The sequence below is a fragment of the Chlorocebus sabaeus genome, chromosome X, assembly GCF_047675955.1.
Source record: "Chlorocebus sabaeus isolate Y175 chromosome X, mChlSab1.0.hap1, whole genome shotgun sequence".
Taxonomy (NCBI): Eukaryota; Metazoa; Chordata; class Mammalia; order Primates; family Cercopithecidae; genus Chlorocebus; species Chlorocebus sabaeus.
The window spans coordinates 40,027,023-40,051,603 of record NC_132933.1 but is presented as its reverse complement, the minus strand read 5'-3'; positions in this window follow the sequence as shown (position 1 = coordinate 40,051,603).

Below are 24,581 nucleotides of genomic sequence, written 5' to 3'. Positions count from 1 at the left end.
CAATATAGTTAAATTATTGTTCTAGTTTAAAAAAAGGCATGAGAAGATTTGAAATTTAAAATGAAGCATACTGTAGATACAGAGTTGAGTGGAGATGCAGAAGCTAAAAGCACAACCAGAGCAATAAAAAAAAAAAAGACTGGAAGAAGGTATGTTAAACATTTCTCAATGAATGGTAATTGCAGTTTGCTGTGACAGAGCAAAATGAAAAAGGAAAAAAAAAACTATTTGCAGTTTAAAACATAACAAAACAGAAAATATTCAGTCACATTTTTCGGCAAAAACATAATGAATTTGATGTTTCCTCTCAATGGTCAAGTGCAATCAGTAAAATGTGTACCTTGAAATAAGATGCCCAAAAGTATATATAAATAATTTGTATTAGGTTGGTACAAAAGTAATTGTGTTTTTTTTGCAAGTGAGAGTAATGGCAAAAACCGCAATTACTTTTGCACCAACCTAATAATAGGGCCTGAGCTTGTGATTTTAGCCAGCTGTAAAGCTACTTGAATTTTTGCAAAGAAAGAAAACCATATTTAGGTAGAGAAGTGATAAGGTAAATTATTATTTCAACATTATGTATTTTGTTAGAAATTCATCAGGAAATGAATTTAAAAAGATACATATTTTTAAAAAGTTAAGATATTTAATTGAGAGATTAAACCAATTCCTATAGAACACAAGACACTTCTAATTGTATTATAGCTCACAATTTCAAAAATGAACTGAATGATGTCAGGAAGATGGTGGAATTGGTACACACTGATTCAACAACAAAACATGAGAAAATTCCCTTTGTGGGAAATTCAGTAACCAGATGACAGGCTACTATACCCTGGGCAAGAGTGAAACCAGCCACATCAAAGCCAGAAGGGAAATTTGATACATTCACTATACCTACCCCCACCCATCACAATGCCATACAATCAGGAGAAAACCTGTTAACTCCCATCTTCTCCCTAAGTAGGAAAAAGAGTTGGATTACGTGTTCAATACCCCAACTTCTCTGAGGACTTTCTAGAAAACTGACTTCTGTCTTGCCTGTTTTGGAACAGTGATGGAACTTGATATACTCTAGCTGCCTGGGAACCAGTGAAATCAGAGATGGTGATTTAGGCTATTAGTCATTATGGCCCTTCCCCCCAGTTCAGCACAAAGAAAGTGGACAAAAACTCCAAGATCTTAGCTTCTCTCAAGGAAGGGAAGGAGTTGAACTGTCCATCCAATGCCCCAACTTCTCTGGTGGTTGCACAAAGAACTGGCTTCTGTTCTGCTTGTCTTGGAGCACTGACAGAACCTGGCATACACTTGATTCCTGGAGGCCACTAAGAACAAATAAAGTGTTTCGATTTTTAGCTTCCACAAATAAGTGAGAGCATGTGAAGTTTGTCTTTCTGTGTCTGGCTTATTTCACTTAACATAATGACATCCAGTTCCATCCATGTTGTTGCAAATGACAGGATCCCATTCTTTTTTATGGCTGAATGGTACTCCACTGTGTATATGGACCTCATTTTGTTTATCCGTTCATCCATTGATGGGTGCTTACATTGCTTCCAGATCTTGCCTATTGTGAATAATGCTGCAATAAACATGACAGTGCAGATATCTCTTCAATATTCTGATTTCCTTTCTTTGGGGTATATACCTAAAAGTGGGATTGCTGGATCATATGGTAACTCTATTTTTAGTATTTTTTAGGAACCAGAAAAGTGACTCACCACATGCAAAGAAACCTCCATAAAACTATCAGTGGATTTTTCAAGGAAAACCATGCAAGACAGAAGTGAACAGGATCACATGTATATTCAAGGTGCTGAATGTGTTTCTGGTGAGGGCTCAGAAAGAAAGAATCACAACATTCTCAACTTCTAGCATACACTTCAAAGCTCTTCTAGACTCTTACCATTACCCAGTTCTTAAACCACTTACATATTTTTAGTTTTTTGCTTTGTTTTTTTGTTGTTGTTGTTTGTTTTTTTACATTAGCACCCACTTCTTGGCGCCAGTTTCTTTCTTAGTCAGCTCTGACTATTATAACAGCTTACCATAAACAGAGTGAGGTGAACAACATTTATTTCTCATAGTTTTGAATGTTGGAAGTCCAAGATCAGAGTGCCAGCATGGATGGATTCTGGTGAAGATCTTATTATTCTAGGTTGCAGGCAGCTGACTTCTTGTATCTTCACATGGCAGAAATTGAGAGGTATCTGGGGTTTCATTTTTAAGGGTACTAATCCCATTCATGAAGTCTCCACTCTTATGATTGATGTTCCAAAGGCCCGACCTCCTATCATCATGTTGGGATTAGGATTTCAGCATATCAATTTTGAGGGTACAAAAATATTTAGACCACAACATGTATGAAAATATAAAACCTACTGGAAATATAAATATATAGACAAATAATGTACTACTATAACAGTGTCTGGTAAATTATTTTTAATTCTAGTATAAAAGTTAAAGAATATTAAAAATAGCAACAAATAAAACATGTTAATGGATACACAATATAAAAAGTTGTAAACAGTGATATCAATAACATAAAATGAGGAGGAAGTAGTAAAGAAAAAAATTTTGGTATGCAATTGAAGTTAAACAATAAACTTAAAATACACTACTATAAGAAATTTTATGTAAGTCCTGTGATAAGCACAAACAAAATACCTATAAAGACACACACACAAACACAGAGAAAGAAAAAGGAATCAAAGAATATAAATACAAAAAAAATCAATAAAACACGAAGAAAAGCAGCAAGAGAGGAAAAGAGGGACAAAATTTCAGGACAAAGAATAATAAATAAAATGGCAATAGTAAGTCTTATGAATAATTACAGTATATAAAAATGGGTTGAACTGGCAAATTAAAAGGTAAAGAGTGGCTAAATCAATAAAAAGAAAAACAAGGTCTAAGTATATACTGTCTATGGAGATTCACTTTATATTTAAGGACACACATAGGGTGAAGTTGAAAGGATGGATAAAATGGTATTTCATGCAAATAGTAAACAATGAGAACAGTGGTGGCTAGATTTATGTCAGACAAAATAGACTTAAGTCAAAAACTTCCACAAGAGAAGAAGAAGGACATTATATAAGGATAAAATGGATAAATGGATAAAAAGGATAATTCACCAGGAAGATATATAAATTACAATTAGATATGAGCCCAACACCAGAGCATCTAAATATATAACACCTTGTCATGGGTGAGGGGAAGAATAGATACCACAATAGTAGGACATTTCAATACTCCATTTCCAATAATGAATAGAACACTGAGACAGAAAATCAATAAGGAAATAGTGGGATTGAAAAGTACTGTATCTCAAATGAACTGAACAGACATATACAGAACATTCTTTCAAACAGCAGCAGAATATACATTTTTCTCAATGGAACATTCCTATGAATAGATAACATGTTATGGCACAAATCAAGTCTTAACAAATTTAAGATGATTAAAATCATACCAAGTATGTTCTATGACCACAGTGGAATGAAACTAGAAATCAATAGCAGAAGGAAAACTGGAAAAATTACAACTCTGTGAAAATTAAAGAACATGATCCTGAATAATCCATGGGCCAAAGAAGAAATCAAAATTGAAATTAGAAAATATCTTTAGAAAAATGCAAATTAATACATAACATACCAAAAACTATGAGATACAGCAAAAGCAGTACTAAGAGGGAATTTTATAGTGATAAATGCTTATGTTAAAAAATAAGAAAGATTTTTAAGCAACTGAATTTTACATTCAAGGAACTAGAAAAAAGAATAAACTAAGCCCAAAATTAGCAGAAGGAAGAAAATTATAAGGATTAGAGAAAAAATAATTAAAGTAGAGAATAGAAAAATAATAGAAACCATGAGCATAACTAAGAGTTGGATTTTTGAAAAGATAAACAGAGCTGAAAAAAATTTAGCTAGACTAAATTTAAAAAGGGAAAACACTCAAATAAGTAAAAACAGGAATTAAAGAGGAGATATTTTAACTGCTACAACAGAAATAAAAAGGATCATAAGTGACTACTATGAGCAACTCTATAGCTCCATATTAGATAATCTAGAAGAAATGGATAAATTTCTAGAAACATACAGCCTACCAGACTGAATCATGAGGAAATAAAATATCTGAACAGCTAAAAAAAAAAAAAAAAAAAAAAAGTAGATTTAATCAGTAATCATAAATCTCCCAAGAAGAAAAGTCCAGGAACAGATGGCTTCACTGGGGAATTCTACTAAGCATTTAAAGATGATTTAAAGATGAAGTAACACTACTCTTTCTCAAACTCCTTCAAAAAATTGAAGAGGAAGGAAGACTCACAAAGACACTACGAGAAAAAAAAAAAACACAGACACATACAGGCCAATATCACTGATAAATATTGATGTTAAAATTCTGAACAAAATACTAACAAACCAAATCCAAGAGTACATTAAAACAACATCCACTGGGGCCTATCAGAGGGTGGAAGGTGGGAGGAGGGACAGGATCAGGAAAAATAACTAATGGATACTAAACTTAATATCTGGGTGATGAAATCATCTGTACAACAAACCCATGATACATGTTTAACAAAGCTACACATCTTGAACGTGTATTCCTGAACTTAAAAGTTTCCAGTCACTTTTTTAAAAAAAGTATTATACACTCTGATCAAGGGCGATTTATCCCTGGGTGGCAAGAATAGTTCAACATTAAAATCAGTTAATTAGACATACCACATCAACAGAATGAAGGATAAAGATCACATGATCATTTCAATAGATACAGAAAAACATTTGCAAAAATGCAACACACTTTCATGATAAAAACTCTCAACAAACTAGGAATAGAAGGGAATTTCCTCACCATAGCCATTCATGAAAATCCTACAGCTAGCATCATACTCAATAGTAACAGAGAGAAAGATTTACCTTTAAGATCAGGAACAAGGCAAGGATGCCCATGCTTGCTACCTCTACTCACCACAGTACTGGAAGTCCTAGCCAGAGCAATTAGGTAAGAAAAATAAATAAAAAACATGTTAACTAGAAAAGAAGAAAAATTATTTGTTTGCATATGAAACGATCTTACATGTAGAAAGCCCTAAAGGCTCCAAAGAAAGATAAAAAAGACAGAACTAATAAACTAATTCAGCTAAGTTGCAGGATACAAAATCAACATGTAAAAATCAGTTGCATTGTGTTTGCATACATTATTTATGCATAATGTTTCTAAATATTAACAATGAAGAATCTGCAAAGGAAATTAAGAAAAGTTAATTTGCATTAGTATCAAAAATAATAAAATACTTAAAAGAAGATGAAAGACATACAATCAAAACTATTAAACACTGATAAAAAAAGTTAAAACACAAATAAATGGAAAGATATCCTGTGTTCATGGATAGGAAGAGTTGATATTGTTAAAATGTCCATAGTATCCAAAGCTATCTACAAGTTCAATGCAATTTCTATCAAAATTTTGATAGCATTTTTTTTATAGAAATAGAAAAAAGCAAATCTAAAATTCATATGGAACCACAGATGACTCTCAGAAGAAAACAGAAGAGCTTCATGACATTGGTCTCAGGAATGATTTCTTTGATATGGCACCCAAAGTATAGGTAACAAAAGCAAAATAAACAAGGTGAACTACATTGAACTAAAAAGCTTCTGCACAGTGAAGGAAACAACAGAGTGAAAAGGCAACTTACAAAATGGGAGAAAATATTTGCTAACCATACACAAGATAAACGGTTAATATTCAAAATATAGAAAGATCTTCTGCAACTCAATATGAAAAAAGTATTTAAAAATGGGCAGAGAGCTTGAATACACATTTATTCAAAGAATACATACATATGCCCAAGTCCTATGAAAAGATGTGCAAAATTGCTAATCATCAGGGAAATACAAATCAAAACCACAATGAGATATTATCTCACATCTGTTAAGATGGCTATTATAAAAACAAACAAGCAAATAAACAAAAGATAATGCATGCTGTTGGGGACGTGCAGAAAAGGGAACCCTTGTACAACCATAGGTACAAATATAAAATTATTCAACAACTATGAAAGAAACATATGGAGGGTCCTCAAAAAATTAAAATAGACCTCCCATGTGATCTAGCAATCCCACTTCTGGGAATATATATTCCAAAGAATTGAAATCCGGATTTTGAAGAGATAATTACAATTTATGCTCACTGCAGTATTACATTAGCAAAGATGCAGAAACAACCTAAATGTCCATTGATGATGAACGGATAATAAAAATGAGGTATATACATAAAATATGAGAGTATGGCAAAAAAGTCATATAAAAATTGAATTAAAAGATAAAAATAAGAAGTATCAGCTTTATTATCCAACATAAGCTCAATCAAGTTTAACACACTTTTATAATAATGATACCAGACATTTAGTCCATCCCTAAAGAACTTAAAGTCCTCGGAATTCAACCATACTATGCAGTCTTTTTTACATTATTAGTTAAAGAAAAATGTGTGCCATTTAAATACTTTTCAAGATTAGGAAACCAAAAAAAGTCAGAACAGCCAAATCAGGACTGCAAAATGGAGGATTAATCATTTCCCATCAAAACACTTGCAAAATTTCCCTTGTTTAATGACAAGAATGAGCAAAAGCATTGTCATGGTGGAGAAGGACTCTCTGGTGGAGCTTTCTTGGGTGTTTTTCTGCTAAACACTCTTACATTAAGCAGATGCCATCATTCACTGGTCCTCCAGAAAGTCAACAAGCAAAATGCCTTAAGCATCCCAAAAAGCTATTTCCATGACCTTTGCTCTTGACTGGTCTGCTTTTGCTTTGACTGGATCACTTTCACCTCTTGGCAGACATTGCTTTAATTATGATTTGTCTTCAGAGTCATACTAGTAAAGCCATGTTTCATCTCTTGTTCCAAATCTTTGAAGAAATGCTTCAGGGTCTTAATCCCACTTGTGTAAAATTTCCATTGAAAGCTCTCTTCTTGTCTGCAGCTGATGTGGGTGCCATGGTTTTGGTATTTATTGAGTGGAAAGTTTGTTCAACTTTAATTTTTCAGTCAGAATTGTGTAAGCTAAAGCAAGTGAGATGTCTATGATGTTGGCTATTGTTTCTGCTGTTAATTGTTGGTCCTCTTCAAGTAGGAAAGAAACAAGCCTTTTTTTTCCCCCTTGCAAATAGATGTGGATGGTCTGCCGCTGTGGGCTTTATCTTCATTGTCTCGTCCTTTTTTAACATGCATTATCTATTTGCAAACTGCTAATTTACTTGAAGCATTGCCCCATAAACTTTTTGTAAACATAAATGAATTCACCATTTTCCACCCAAGCTTCAACATAAATTTAATGTTTGCACTTGCTTTAATTTTAGCAGAATTTATGTCGCTCTCAGAGGGGCTCTTTGCAAACTGATGTCTTATGCTTCTTAGTGCCTCCAGCTAGATCCTGTTTAGATGCGTTGTAACAAGTTAATATGAATTTATTTAGGTGTAAAAATGTTTCTAAATCCATGCATCTTTTTTCCATAAAATGTATTTTCCATGAACTTTTTTGAAGATCCCTCAGAATCTTATTCAGCCTTAAAAAGGGAGGGAAATTTTACCATTTGCAAAAACATGGATGAACCTTGAGAGTGTTATGCTAAGCAAAATTCACCAATTATAGAAGGACAAATCCTGTATGATTCCACTAATATGAAGTGTCAAAAATTGCTGAACTCATAGAAGTAGAGAATGAATGGTGGTCGCCAGGACTGAGGAGACGGGGTAATCGAGAGTTGCTATTTAGCAGGTACAAGTTTCAGTTAGGCAAGATGAGTAAGTTCTAGAAACGTACTGTAAAACATTGTGCCTATAATTAAAAAATTTTAAGAATTACACACTTAAAAGTCTGTTAAAGGGATAGATCTCATGTTAAATATCTTACAACAATCAAAATAAAAGATTCAATTTTACTAATACTTTTGAGAAATTACAGGTATTTTTCTTTAATTGTATATGTTGTTCTATACCTATTAAAATATCTTTTAAAATGAAGGTAAAATGAAGACATTTTTAGGTACAAATCTGAAAGAATTCATCAGCAGCAGATCTGGACAATAACAAATGTTAATTGAAGTTTTTTTTGGCAGAAGGAAGATAGGAACAAATGGATATATAAATCCACACATCTCCCAGCATAGTAAGGATTAAATGAGATAAAACATGTAAGCTACATGGACATTGCTTGGCACATTGGCAGTCCTTAATGAATATTATCCATACTTATAATAGCAATTATTATTATTTAAGGGAATACAAACTAACCAGAGAGAAAGGCCAAGGAATAAAACTGGTCATGTAAGGAGGTGAAGTACTCCTAGTAAAAATCTCATGGACAGTGCTGATGGAAACTTAGGAAGAAAGATAGTGGCAATAATCCAGTTCTCTTTCTGTTTGGTCCTAAGTCTGAGGAGGGATAATGGTGGGAAATTAGACATGATCCTAAAAAAGGATTTGGTTATCTATAACAATGAAAAAGAGGCCCAATTCATATAGTGAAAAAAATAGACATATTGCAACTGGCACAGTGAAGCATAGAATTCTTTATATTTATTATATAGCATATGAAACCGATCGTATTTCACTATATATTCAAATAGAAGGAAAGCATTTTAAGGAGAAGAACACTTCAAAATTATGGCACTTCAAAAGATATAGTAAGTGTTATATTAACACTGGTTATTAAATGTTCCAAGTATATGTCCAAAGTAAAATCATAGGCTGATTGTTTAATATTTCAATATTTTAATACAAAGCATTTCAAACATACAAAAATATCAAAAGACTTGTAGAGTGAACACTCATGTTTCCACCACTCAGAATCTATAATTTACATTTTACTATCAGGTTTTATCACACATGTTTCCCTCTATTTATCCTTCTGTATACCCATACTTAATCTTATAATTTGAATCCTTTCAAGGTATGTGGCAGACATTGGTCCATTCTCCCCTAAACACTTCAGTCCGCACATATTTAATTAGATTTCAATGCTTTACTTTTTGTTATTTTTTTTTTCTTTTTAAGGTGAAGTGCTATTCTATAGCATGCACTGGCAAATGCATACAACTATGTATTAAAATTTTTTTCTGGATATAGAGCATTACTATAATCCCTCAAATTTTCCTCTTGCACTTTTCCATTCTAACCATGCCCTGAACCCTACAAGAGGCAATATTGTACTGATTTTTTTGTTGTTGTTCACTCTATATTGAATTTATCTTACTTCGGTTATCATTTAAATTATACATTTCAATTTTTTTCTATGGCTTCTTTGATTTAGCATACTGTTTTTGGAAATTAACTATTTTTGCACACATTCATTTTTTTGTCCCTTTTCATTGCTGAGTAGTATTTCTTTGTGCAGATATACCATACTATGCTTATTCACTCTCATGTTGACAGCAACATGACTTACAATTGCGAATTGTTTAGGGAGCACTCGATAAAGTATTTTTCACCTCCATATTTTTTTTGTTTCCATCATATAGAAAAATTTGCCATGCAATGGTCAATTTAGATTTGCTGTTTTCTCACCATGATAGGGAAGGAAGTATGGAAGTTTTTGAGTTGCCAGTTAAAATGTGTAGGATAACCAACCTCCACAATGGCTTATCTAGTCAAAAAATATATTCCTTCAAGTTTTTCTTTCAGCAGAAAAAATGTTTATGTTGTGGGAAAATGTCTCTATACAATTTGAATAGTATTATTCTATTATTGAATTTATCATTACAAATGAAGTTTTTCTAGCTTAGTTGAACAAAAAATAGGACACCACTAAAACAGAATGAAGGAGAAAGAGCATATTTGAATATAAAGATAATGTATCAGAAGTTAAGGGGTGTTATGTTTGAAATGTCTGTGGAATCTAAAAGCAAGTCCTAAACATAAGTATGATACAGATTGATACTATTGCACTTAGATCATTGGTGACATTAAGACATTGTTTTTTTGTAGAGTTTGGGGGTTCAGGAATTGTGGACCACTTTCTTAAGACATTTATGGTGATGAAACAAGGAGAGAAATAGTAGTAGCTTGAGGGATACCTTCGGTTAAAAGAGAATTTTACAAAAGTAAAATGGGGTCCTCGATCATGATTGTAGACTAGGGAGAAGGATCTCTTGGGGGCTACAAGGAATTTAATCACGAGAACAATGTGAATATTTAGCCTCTGAAAGAAAGATGGGCCTTTTTTTTTTTTTTTTTGAAAAAGGAAAGAATGTGGCCATTTGCTTTTCACCTTATATTTGTGTGAGATGGAGATATTTGTTGTTGTTTATCAACCATGACAATTACCCTTCATTTTTGCTATTTTATGTAGACAAACCAGCCCTCTATGTGTCCCATCAAATTAACTAAACTAGAAAAAAAAAATCAACACACACATACACAGACAAATACAGAAGATGGAAGAGAAGGAGTAGAGTTAAAAGTATATTTGTGAGGCTTCCTTTATTTTACTGGTTCTAGAGCACTTATATTAAACAAAACTATATGCTAATATGCTAGGTGCTAAGGATATATTGATGAATCAAATATGGTACCACATAATAACTATTGTTATATGAGTGCATAGGAAGATTTTTGGGATTGTATTAATTATGGTTCTGCAGAAAAACAGAACTAGTAGATCTATCTATCTATCTATGCTAATAATCAGAGGAGCCAATATCTTATAATAAGTACCTTTATATATATGCTATTTTTAAATAAAGATAGTTATTCTAAAGCATTTATGTAGTATATCTTAATATAGGTACTATACATATGAAAATAGTTATAACTATATATAAAGTTTGTATATATAAAGATAGTATATATAAAGTTCATAAACTATCTTTATATATGTATACTAACTTTATATAGTTTATAAACTTTATATGTACTATCTTTATATATATATATATGAAGATAGCCATAACTTTATATATATAATATAAAGATAATTATTATAAGGTATTGGCTCATCTGATTATGGAGCCTGAAATATCCCCCAATCTGCAATGTGTTGTCTGCAAGCTGGAGACCCAGGAAAACCAGTGGCGTAATTTGAAGGCCTGAGAGCTGGACTGCCAATGGTATAGATTCCAGTCTAGGTCTAAAGGCCTGAGAATCAGGAGTGCTGAGGGCAGAAAAGCAATGTTGCACCTGCAGTCATCAGGCAGAGTTAATTTAACCTTCCTCTACCTTTGTGTTCGATTCTGGCCCTCAATAGATTGGATGAAGCCTACCCACACTGGGAAGGGCATTCTGCTTAACTCTGTCCACCAATGCAAATGCTGATCTCTCCCAGAAATATCCCCACAGCCACACCCCAAAATAATCTTTAATCAGCTATCTAGGCATTCCATGGCCCAGTCAAGTTGACACATAAAATTAACCATTGCAAGAAGCAGAGCTAATAAATACTGAATTATCTGGGGCAGGTCAGTAAGGGCTTTATAAGGGAGATGAAGTACATCTCTGTGTTTGTTTGTTCGTTTGTTTGTTTTTGTTGTTGTTGTTGTTGTTTTGAGCCAGGTACACCCTGGCTTCCAATAAAGCAGCAAGATTTTGCTAAACTGAAAACACATAATTGCTTCCTGATCTCCACAAAGCTCATTATAAAAGTTTTCCATCTCTAATTGTTTATTGTTTTAAATGTACTTAATTTTTCCTCCTTTGACACAAGAAGTTAACATACAATTTTCCCTAAGGTGTAAGAGATCGATAGTAACTACTGAGCTATTATTACAGACATTGTTCTTTAAAACATTCTCTCAAATAATGAAATTTATGAGGTTTATGTCCTGTTACTCTTAATTTTTATCAGTTCTCTAATGTTTGCGTCTTTCATTTCTATACTGATGCACGTCAGTTTAGTGTCATTGCAGTGGAATCATTGAAAGAAGCCTTTTAGATTAAAGTGGACAATATGTTTACGGTTGTCACTGGCTTCATAAAAAATAATGCCTGTCTTAAAACGAGAAAATTATTATGCCCTAGCTGTTGCTAACATAGTCAGATTTCAGTCATTTAAATAGCATGAATGTGCTTTGGGGGAATTATTGATGCCTCACTACATTGTGCAACATGTTGTAGCCCATTGAAGGTTATGACATGCTCTTGAACAAGCTCTTTATTATGTTTATTCAATCAAAAATATTCCAATTCTAGAGGATCAATGCAACATAAAGGCTTCTGGAAATTTTGTGTTTTTAACTTTTATTTTAAGTTCGGGGCGTAAAAGTGCGTGTTTGTTACATAGGTAAATTTGTGACATGGGGTTTGTGGCATGGATTATTTTATCACACAGGTATTAAGCCTAATACCCATTAGTTATTTTTCCTGATCCTGTCCCTCCTCCCACCCTCCACCCTCCACCCTCTGAAAGGTCCCAGTGAGTGTTGTTCCCCTCCATGTGTCTATGTGTTCTCATCAGTTAGCTCCCACTTATAGGTGAGAACATGCATTATTTGGTTTTCTGTTCCTGTGTTAGTTTGCTGAGGATAATGGCCTATGGAGTAAAAGGAACACTTATACACTGTTGGTGGACTTGTAAATTAGTTCAGTCATTATGGGAGGCAGTGTGGCAATTCCTCAAAGACCTAAAGATGGAAATTATTGAATCACAGTTTGAGGATCAACTGGAAAAAGGTCAAGAGGAGAAAATAGGAAGGAAAAGGCAATAAAGATAGATAGTAATGGGGATGATATTGTTCTTTTAAAAATGTAAATCCCTATTCTTTTGATTTTGTTTTCAGTTTTGGGGAGAGGTCACGTAACCTGACATAGAACACCTAGGCTAAGACAGAAGAGACCATATTGTCAAGAAAACTCTTGATACTTTCATGAAATGCAAAAATTTACTTTTGGAAGTAGCTTGTTAGACATTTCCTTTTAACTTCTTTACGATATTTCAGAAATTTGCAAAGGTCAAAATATGTTGCTCTCTCCTGACCTCATATTTATACTCATCATCAACCATTATGATAAATATATAAGAAAAATGCCTTCCTTGTTGTTAAAGCCTCAAAGTCTCAAATTGTTTTCTGATTACATCAATGCTTTTGAAAAAAATAGCCACCGGTTGTTCATTATGGTGTTGAATTCCATGTGAATCTGCTAACTTGGGCATACCTAATTGAAAGAAGGCCTGAGGCTATCTAGCATTATATTAGTGGCCCAGGAAAGAAAACTCTGCCCATTAAGGATACCTTATATTGGACAGTGACCAACTGACATAAACAGAGCCTTTCTTGCAAAGAGTTTGAATGTGAACTATATGGTCAAATACAGTAGAAGCAAAAATAGTAAACAGGGATAGGTGCTGTGTTCCAAAATCATCCAAGTGCTAAAGATTTTCTTGGATGACTATGATTGTGGAATTCTGAACAATGCTTCAAGCCTCCATGATGCTATTAGATTGTTAAGACTATTTCCTGTGCTTCCCTATGTCTCTATGTAGCCTTACAGTAAACCTTCATCACCTAACTTTATACATCAATACCTTTCTTATTTATGACATAAAAATTCTGAATGAAGACATTCTTTCTTTTCTTCTGGCATGTCCAGTGATTCTTGTTTTCAGAGCTAACCCATTATAATGAATCTATTTATTTTTCTGATTAGGAGTGTTCTAATGTCACAATCTATTTGATAATCTTATTGGATCATGGAGAGAGAGGCTGCAGTTCTGGTCCCAATGTCCCATTCCCTGGGTTAACTATGGTGCATCCCTCTGTTTCATTCTTAGGTCTACCTGGGAGACCTAAGAATTGTTTGGGCAGGGAGATTTATTACGTGTGAGTGTTTTTGCTGGTTGTATGTTTTCAAATTTTATCAGTGACTCTGAATTTACGATCATATGCTTATTCCTTGAATTGAGAAAAGACTGATTTTTCCTTTTCCGTTCCTCAGAAGGAAAGTCCATTGGTTTTCAACGAAGCCTGAGATTAACAGAAAATTCTTGTTCAAAAATTCACATTGCCTTTTCAGATCACAAGTGTCTAAGACAAAGAATATATAAGAATTTGATTTTCTGCTAAGAAGGCATAGATGTGTTTTTTTAAAAAAAGATTTCGTCTTTCAATAACTCAATTAAAAGGATATATATAAAACCTTAACTAATCAAAATGATGGGGGAAAGTGGCTATAAAAATGTTTACTTGCTGGGTGCGGTGGCTCATGCCGAGGCCAAGTCAGGTAGATCACTTGAACTCAGGATGTTCGAGACAAGCCTGAGTAACATGATGAAACCCCATTCTTACAAAAAATGCACAAATTAGCTGGGCATGGTGGCATGTGCCTGTAGTCCCAGATACTTAAGGAGCTGACATGAGAGGATCACTGGAGCAGGGGATGTTGAGGTTGCAGTAAAGCGAGATCAGGCCACTGCACTCCAGCCTGGGTGACAGAGCCAGACACTATCTCAAATAAATAAATAAACCCACCAGCAAAAACTGTTTACTTTTTTTGCCCCAACATATGATATTCCTTAATTTTCCCTTAGTCTACAAGCTTTTTGGAAAATCTCCTGAAATGTATGAAATCAAGTTTGTTTCTTAATTTAAAGTTTCTAAAAGTTGATATTTAAGAGTGGCACATATTTTGGGGGTACGTGTTTTATTTTGATACATGTATACAATGTGTAGTGATCAAGTCAGGGTAATTGAAATATCCATTACCTCAAATATGTATCTTTATTTTGTGTTGGGAACATGACAATACTTCTCTTCTAGTTATTTAAAAATATACAATAAATTATTGTTAGCTATAATTTTCCTACTGTACTATCAAATACTAGAATGTATTCCTTCTATCTAACTGTATTTTTGTACCCATTAACCAACTTCTCTTCATCCCTCTTTTTTCTTCTCTTAACAGCCTGTGTGGTAATTATTATTCTACTCTATACTTCCATGAGATCCAATTTTTCTTTTTAGTTCCACCTATGAGTTAGCACATGCAATATTTGTCTTTCTCTGCCTGGCTTATTTCCCTTAATATAACGACATCCAGTTCCATCCACATTGCTGCAAATGACATAATTTCATTATTTTTACGGCCAAATAGCATTCCATGGTGTGTGTGTGTGTGTGTGTGTGTGTGTGTGTGTGTGTATGTGTATATATGTGTATATATGTATATATGTATGTATATATATGTATATATATGTACATGTGTATATATATGTATATTACATTCTCTTTATCCATTTATTCATTGATGGGCACTTAGGTTGATTACATATTTTGGGTATTGTGAGCAGTGCTGCAATAAACATGGGAGTGCAGATGTCTCATTTATATACCTATGTCCTTTCTTTTGGATATATACTCAATAGTGGAATTGCTGGATCACATAGCAGTTCTCTTTTTAGTTCTTGGAGGAACCTTTATATTGTTTTTCATAATGGTTGTACTAATTTACATTCCCACCAACAGTGCATAAGACTTCCCCTTTCTCCACATCCTTGCCAGCACTTATTACTTTCTGTCTTTTTGATAATAGCTATTTTAGCTGGGGTGATTGATATTTCAATGTTGCTTTGATATGCATTGCCCTAATGATTAATGATGATGAGCATTTTTTCATGTACTTCTTGGCCATTTGTATATCTTCTTTTGAAAAATAACCATTTTTGTTTTTGCCCATTTTCTAACTGGCTTACTTGAGGGTTTTTATTTTGCTATTGAGTTGTTTGAGTTCCTTATATATTACAGTTATTAATCTCTTACCAAATGGATAGTTTGCAAAATTTTTCTCACATTCTATAGGTTGTTTCTCTACTTTGTTGATTGTTTCACGTGCTGTGCAGAAGCTTTTTAGCTTGATGTAATCCCATTTGTCTATTTTTGCCTTTATTGCATTTTGACTGCATTTCAGTTAGATAATATGTTGAAAGTACAGGCTTTTGAGGTCTTGGCCAAAAAATTTTTGCCCAGACCCACGTTATGTAGCATTTCCTAGGTGTTTTCTTCTAATAGTTTTATAATTTTAGGCCTTACATTTAAGTCTTTAATCCACTTTGAGTTGACTTTTATATATGGTAAAAGATGGGGATCTAGCTTCATTCTTATGTATATGAATATCCAATTTTCCCAGCATCATGTATTAAAGGGACTCTTCTTTCCTCAATGTATGTTCTTGGCACCTTCGTAAAAAAATGAGTTGGCTGTAACTGATTAGATTTATTTCAGGGTTCCCTATTCTGTTCCACAGGTCTGAAATCATTTTTCCTGGGATCAATATTATTTATTTGATCCTGAGGATACTGTACCATTCTGATAGTCTATGGTTATTGACTAGGACAGAAAACTAGAAAAGTGGTAGGTGTAGGATATGCCTAATACATAGTCTTAAAAATGTGCTTTTTGTAAATGATCAATGCAATTTTGAATATGAAACTGTCTTTTGATCTATGACATCTGCCTAAATGTGGAGCCAGGAAAACAAAAGCTGATCAGTAAGTTTAACAGTTGTGGTGCTGAACATCTTTTTCAAAATAATTACATGATTTCTCTCGCTTTCCACTTCACAAACATCTCAACATTACCATTGCAACATAACATTCTGTTTGACCAGAAAGGGGGAAATCTTAACTGTCAGAAAGAAAATAGAAATTAATCATGTACATAGGTCCCTGTTCAATTTATTCTGCCATAGATTAAAGAAAAAAAAATCCATTAGAATAAAATACTAAACCCAAATACAAACTATGACACATTCTGCCACCTATTTTATATCCACTTAATACTCTCTATTCCTGGTTGATGGAGAAATTTGGTGTTCTAATGATGTAAGGGTTGTTTATGAATACAATTAAATCATGGAGGAGACATGAATGTGCATTCTATTTTATATATATATCTCATGCTGGATGGCTTTACCATAATGTTACAGCTACCGAGAATTAATTCCAAGAGAAATAAAAGTTCTACAGTGCTCACTAGTGTCTGAACTTAAGCTTCTCCATTCATGTTGCTACCACATCTGCTTCCTGACTTCACAGAGAATCATGACATTGAGCCACTCAGCTGAGTGGAGATGTCCTGGAAGGACTTTAAAAAGTTGATATCCCCAAGGTGTATTATATTGAGTGCTTTGTGACTCAGATATGACATTAAGGAAATCTCATTGTTTTTGTTCCCTCATCTGTAAAATGAGGAGAGAATTGGCTGGCCTGAAAAACATTTTAGGGAAATTAATTCATTAACTAAGGTGACGGAAAAAAGAAGAATTACACAGAAGTTAAATTTAGCACCGAAAATGGTACATTAACAGTGATCCATAACCAGGTCTACTGATATGAGTTACATGCAGAAAGAAGTGCTATAAGGTTTGATTATTTTCTCAATCACCAGAACATAGTGTGATTCTTGCTGACATTTTAGACTGCATTTCAGTCAGATATCATATTGAAAGAGAGGTAGAAGAGAGAGGGAGACATATTGCTTTCTTTATACGAGCTAAGTAGATTGACTCTGCAAGCTTTCAGATGAGAAGATTCAGTGAAATAACGTATAGCAAGTGCCAAGCATAGAGCCTGACACAGAGTAATTGCTTAATAACTGCAAATTCCTTTTCTGGATCACAAAAGCAGTATCTTTTCTTCTCTGACAGCACCATTCTAAAAGGATCATACTCACCCAGACTGGCATATCTCCATTTATCACACCACCTCCACAAGCACGCTGCATCTCTTAATGTATTAGTAAGCTAATTTTACTTGTCTTCTTCCACGTCTACCTTTTACAGATGAAGAAACTGCAGCACAGAGAGGTTAAGTAATCTGTCCAAGGTCACACGAGCCAGTTAGGGTGTTCACTGCAGTCATCAACTATGTGACAGGTAGTGTGCTGGAATCTGGGGATAAAATGGTAAGTAAAATTGATACAGCTTTTGCCTTCATGAAACTTACAATCTGGTAGTGGAGAGAAAGAGTAATCAATCATCAAACACACAAAGAAATGTAAAGTCAAGTCTCTGATAGGTGCTATGAAGAAAAGGTACATGTGCTATGAGAATATATAAGAAAATATATAACTGGCATGGTCTGAGGGGTCAGACAGGGCTTATCTGAGGAAATTATATTTGAGATAATAAAAAGTGCTAAAGAGTTAACTTAAAATAAGGGTGAAGGTGCCACAGAGGAGTGAATTTAGTCAGCAGAATATGGAAAAATCTTTATTGTAGGGATGTTAGCCTAGAAAATCCACACATACATACGCACAAGGTTAGTGTGATTGGAGCATAGAAACTGCAGGGGAGCTCAGTGCAAAGATTATATTGCAGGTGTGGGCATGAAGGAGCCTAAGCTGTGCCTACAGGCTATGTTAAGAATATTTATTTTTGTGCTAGAGCAATGAGAAGTAAATGAAAGATGTTAAGTATGGCAGAGGCTGGGAAAGGGTAGAGGCATGACATTACATAATTTCTGTTTTAAAAGGCCAGTCTTGTGGAAGTATAGAGAATAGATAGGAAAGGGGTGGAGTGGAGATCAGGAAGTAAACTTAGAGGCCATGGCACTAGTCTAGACAAGAGGTGGTGTTGGCTCAGACAAAGGTCATGGCAGTGGAGATGCTGAGAAGTAAATTGTCTTAAGACATGCAAAAGGGGTAAAATAAATAGAATATGATGACTGATGGAATATAGAAGTGAATAAAGGAGATGAGTGAACTTTGGCAGCAAATGAAAAAAAGTAATTCCTTAACAAAATGGTTTGCATTGATGCTATAAACTTGGCTGGCATAAAAATGAGATTTGTGAATTTCTTTTTCCCTTAGCTCCAACCCTTTCTTTGCCACCTTCCTGCTATATGTAAGGTGATGCAATCAGCCTCTAGCTTCCAGCTATTGAACTCAAGGTTCTTGGCCAGAGTGTAGCTCTGCACTTGTTTAGAAATGAATGCCTCAGGATGAGAAGTTAGGTTAAACAAGCTTCTTGGCATAAAACCTGAAGATAACAGATGGAACACTGCACCCTACCCCAATATAGGGTTCCAGAATCTTAGACCAAAGTGGTCTGAAAAGGAAATGAATCTCTATTCAGAGCCCACTAAAGATAAAAGATGCCAACACCTATGAAAGCAGTTAGACAACTCCAAATGTTGCCCAGATAAAAGCTTTTAAAATTTATCCATTTTTGCTTGATTAAGGCAAGAGCTCTCTGCCACTGTTTTAGAGGGATTGTTTTTTATCAAGATGATGCGAACATGGAAGAAAACAGAATTCACTTGAAATACAATGAATGGTATATTTATGGGATGAATCATGTTTATTGATTTGTGTCTGTTTAACTAACCTTGCATCCTGGGGATGAAGCCTACTTTATAGTGGTAGTTTAGCTTTTTGATGTGCTGCTGGGTTTGGGTTGCAAGTATTTTGTTGAGGATTTTTTCATCAATGCTCATCAGGGACATTGGCCTGAAGATTTTTTTTTTTCTGGTTGTGTCTCTGTCAGGTTTTGTTATAGGGATGATGCTGGACTCTTAGAATGAGTTATTTTGGAATAGTTTCAGTAGGAATTGTAACAGCTCTTCTCTGTACACTTGATAGAATTGGGCTGCAAATCCATCTTGTCCTGGACTTTTCTTTTTGGTTAGTAGGCTATTTATTACTGATTCAACTTTGGAGCTCATTATTGGTCTGTTCAGGGCATCCATTTCTTCCTGGTTCAGTCTTATGAGGGTATATGTGTCCTGGATTTATTTATTGTTTGCATGTTTTTTTGTGTGTGTGTCTCAGTTTCCTTCAATTCAGCTCTGATTTTGGTTATTTCTTGTCTTCTGCTAGCTTTGGGGTTCATTTGTTCTTGTTTCTGTCGTGCTTTCAGTTGCGATGTTAGGTTGTTAATTTGAGATCTAACTTTTTGATGTAGATATTTAGTGCTATGAATTTCCCTCTTAACATTCCCTTACTGTGTCCCATAAATTCTGGTATGTTGCATGTTTGTTCTCATTACTTTCAAAGCACTTCTTGATTTTTGTCTTAATTTCACTGTTTTCCCAAAAGTCATGTAGGAATATGTTTAATTTTCAGGTAATTACATGGTTTTGAGTGATTTTCTTAGTCTTGACTTTTATTTTCTCAGTCTTTCTTCTATGATATTGTGGTTTGAGTGTGTGTTTGGTATGATTTTGGTTATTTTGTATTTGTTGAGGATTGTTGTATGCCCAATTATGTGGCTGATTTTAGAGTATGTGCCCTGTGGACATGAAAAGATTTATATTCTGCTGTTTTTGGATGGAGAGTTCTTGTAGAGGTCTATGAAATTCGTTTGTTCCAATGTTGAGTTTGGGGCATGAATATCATGTTAATTTTCTGCGTTGATAATCTGTCTAATACTGTCAGTGGAGTGTTGAAGTCTCCCACCATTTTTGTGTGGGAGTCTATGTATCTTTTGTGGGTCTCTAAGAACTTGCTTTGTGAATGTGGGTGCTCCCGTGTTGGGTGCATATGTGTTTAGGATAGTTGGGTCTTTCTGTTGAACCAAACCATTTACCATTATGTAATACTCTTTTTTGTCTGGTTTGATCTTTGTTGGTTTGGAGTCTGTTTTGTCTGAAATTAGGATTACAATGCCACCTTTTTTTCTGTTTTTCATTTGCTTGGTAGATTTTCCTCCATCCCTTTATTTTGAGCCTATGGGCGTCTTTACGTGTAAGATGGGACTCTTGAAGACAGTGTACTATTGGGTCTTACTTCTTTATCCAGCTTGCCATTCTGTGCCTTTTAAGTGGGGCATTTAACCCATTTACATTCAAGTTAGTGTGGATATGTGTGGATTTCATCCTGTCATTGTCTTGATAGCTAGGTATTATGCTGGCTTGTTTGTGTGGTTGCCTAATAGTGCCCCTGATCTGCACATTTAAGCATGTTTTTGTATTAGCTAGTAGTGATCTTTCTTTTCTATATCTAGTGTTCTTTTTAATATCTCTTGTAAGGCAGGTCTGGTGGTAACAAAGTCCCTCAACATTTGTTTATCTGGAAAGGATCTTATTTCTCCTTACCTTAAGAAGCTTAGTTTGGCTGGATATGAAATCCTTGGTTGAAGGTTTTTTTCTTTAAGAATGTTGAATAGAGGTCTCCAATCCCTCTGGCTTGCAGGGTTTCAACTGAGAGGTCCGCTGTTAACCTGATGGAGTTCTCGTTGAATGTGACCTGCCCTTTCTCTGTACCTACCTTAACATTCTTTCATTTCTACCTTAGAAGATCTGACCATTATGTGTTTTTGGGATGATCTTCTTGTGTAGAATCTTGCAGGAGTTCTCTGTATTTCCTGCATTTGGCTGTTGGTCTCTCTAGCAAGGTTGGGGAAGTTTTCATGGACAATATCCTGAAATACGTTTTCCAAGTTGTTTGCTTTCTCCCCATCCCTTTCAAGGATGATGATTCATAGATTTGGCCTTTTTACGTAATCCCATGCTTCTTGGAGGTTTCTCTTTTTAAATTATTTTTCTTTGTTTTTTGTCTGACTGTCTTATTTCAGAGAGCCAGTCTTCAAGTTCTGACATGTTTTCCTCAGTAGTCTGGCCAGTCTGTTGTTAACACTGGTGATTCTATTGTGAAATTCTTGTATTGTGTTATTCAGCTCTGTTAGATCCGTTAGGTTCTCCTTATACTATCTATTTTGTTCTTCAGCTCCTGTATCATTTTACTGTGGTTGCTAGTTTCCTTGGATTGGGTGTTTTTATTCTCCTTAATCTCAATGAGCTTCACTCCTGTTCCTATTCTGAATTCTATTTCTGTCATTTCAACCAGCTCTGCCTGGTTAAAACTTCTTTTTGGAGAATTGGTGTGGTCGTTTGGAGAATATATGACACTTTGGCCATTTGAGTTACTGGAGTTCTTGTGTTGGTTCTTTCTTATCTCTGTGTGTGGGTGTTCTTTTAACTGCAGTGTAGATTGTGTATAGTCAATAGACTTCTTTTCTGGATGTTTTCACCAGGTCGGGGCTTTGTGCAGGGTCTTAATTTGAAGCTGACTCCTTGTCTTTGGTTTCAGAGGTGGGTATGTTAGTGAGGTATTTTTGGTGTTGAAGCTTTGAGGTGTGATCCAATAGGTGGCACTTAGGCATATTGGTCAGTTGGTAGACTCTTGCTTGGTTGTGTGGCTCCCCTATGCTTTCTTACAGTTGCAGCTGTGTTCCCTCTCAATGTTCTGAAAACATGAGTTCTTCTCCCCATTGAGTGCTGGGTGTAGGTCGTGACTTGGCACTCCTGGGCTGCCCACAGCAGTTATCAGGTGATCTCTGTGTTTATGTTTCTTCCTCAATCTGGAGGCAGCAGGGGAAAGGATCTTAGTAGTGGTTGTGGCCAAAGGTCTTTTACTTGTCTTCTGGGGGCTCCAACCTGAAGAGATTCAGGTCAGCAATTGCTCAGTGCAAACAGCCTAGGATGGTGGGTCTGTGCTGTAGACCCAAATTGGGGGTCCCCTGTCTGGTGATGAGCAGGGGGTCATGGGTTGGACCCATGGCAGATGAACCGGCCTCCTGTTTTTGGGTTGACTGCAGCTTGTTGGAGGTGTAGATAAGGCACTTAGAGTCTTTGCTCCTTTGTTAGTCCGAGGGTATCAAAAGCAGTTCCACTGCAGATGTAGTGGCAGAAAGTCCTTCAGTTGCCCCTGGGGGCTCTGTCCAGGGAGTTGCAGAGCTGCTACTAGCTAAATAGCTCTGGTGAAGGGTGATTGGAGACCCACACCTGGAGGACCTGCCCAGTGAGGAGACATGGGAATAGGCACCCACATAACAGTCTGGCCACTTTTCCATAGAGCTGCTGCAGTATGCTAGGGGTCTGCTTCAGTCCCCAGTCACTTATAATTTTTCTGTTCCTGTAGGTATCAACAATGAAGGCTGCAAGACAGCAAAGAGGGGCCTGCCTCTCTCTCTGGGCGCTCTGTCTCAGGGAGGTTTTAAATCTCTATTGGCCAGAAAACACTGGGGGCAGTGGCTGGACACCCCAGCAAGGAAATCCCACCCTGTGAGAAGGAATGGGATCTTAGACCTATTTTCAAAAGCAATCTGGCCACATTTTCATATAGCTGCTGTGCTTTATTTGGGGACTGCTTCTGCCCCCAGTCAGCCTGAACTCTCCAAAGCCTGAAGTTTGGAATGGCTATGTTGCACAAACAGAAAAGAGGGCAGCCCACCCCTCCTCTGGGAGCTGCATCCCAGGTAGGTTCCAAATCTCCGTCGGCCAGAAAACATTGGTGGGGGTTGCTGGAGACCCTGGTTGGGAGGTTCTGCTCAGTGAATAGGAACAGGATCAGGGATCTGTTTTAAAAAGCAGCCTGGCCATGTTTTTGTAGTGCCGCTGTGCTGTGCTGGGGGACCACTTCTGTCCACAGTTGGCTTGGACTCACCAAAGCCCGAAGGCTGGAACAGCTAAGTTGGCCAAATAGCAAAGATGGCAGCCTGCCTCTCCCTCTGGGAGCTCCTTCTTAGGGAGGTGCAATGCTGCTACCAGTAGCTGGCTGGAATTCTAAACCAGTGGGTCTTATCTTGTGAGGTGTCATCAAAATGGGGCCTGCAGAAAGTCAATGTTCAGGCCCCTGGATTCATCCACTTCCTTAGTGGTATGCATGGGGGTCTAACCTCCCGCTTTGCCAGAGTTGCAGCTACTTTTGCTGGGAAGCCTAGAAAGTCTGAGTATCTAAGGCTCGCAAGTCTCCATGTGTGACTGAGTGGATGCTCTGCCAAGACTCCACATAGCTGTGTGTGTTAGACTGAAGGCCCTGGTGGAGTGGGCTCATAAGGGGATCTCCTGATGTGAGGGTTGCAAAGATCCATGGGAAAAGTGGGTTCCGGGGGTCATATATTCACTCACTGCTTTCCTAGGTGTGGGAGATACCCCTGGCTCTATGTTGCTCCTGGGTGGGCCATCATCCTGCCTTACTTTTCTTCATTCTCTGTGGGTATAATTGTTTCCTTGGTTAGCTCTAATGTAAGTACCTGGATGTTTTAGTTAAAGGTGCTGTATTTACTCACCCCTTCTGTGCTCACTAGCTGCTTCTAGTTTGCCATCTTTTTATTATGCATTTCTTTATTCAGATTTTCCTCTACCAAAGTTGGGATAACTGAAATTTCCTTCTGTTTTACAGGTGCATTAATCTCAAAGTCATGCTAAGCTATTGGTGAATTATTTTGTCTTTTGCAAGCGTTCCTTAATTCTTCCAGCATTTCAATGGCCCTATTGATGGTAATGAAAGTGAACATTTTTCTCATTTGCAAACCATGAAGTAATGGTCAAAAAAGAAATTGCCTATGGGATTTCCCAGCTTTCCAAATAGATTTTAATAACAGCTTTTAAGATTTCCTTACTAGTGACTTGGGTTGAGGATAATGTGGTGGGTGGAAAAAATAGCCAAATGGCACACTCTCTTCTAGCCACCTTTCCTATGGCATATTGTTTCTCCCTCTCTCTATTTTTTTATATTTTCAAATTATAGTGTTCTTGCTCTACTTTTTAACATTTTATCAAAATGTTAAATGTAAAGAATATGTGTTAGATTTATGACCATATGGATATTTACCATGTAGATAAACATAAAGAAAAGTTCT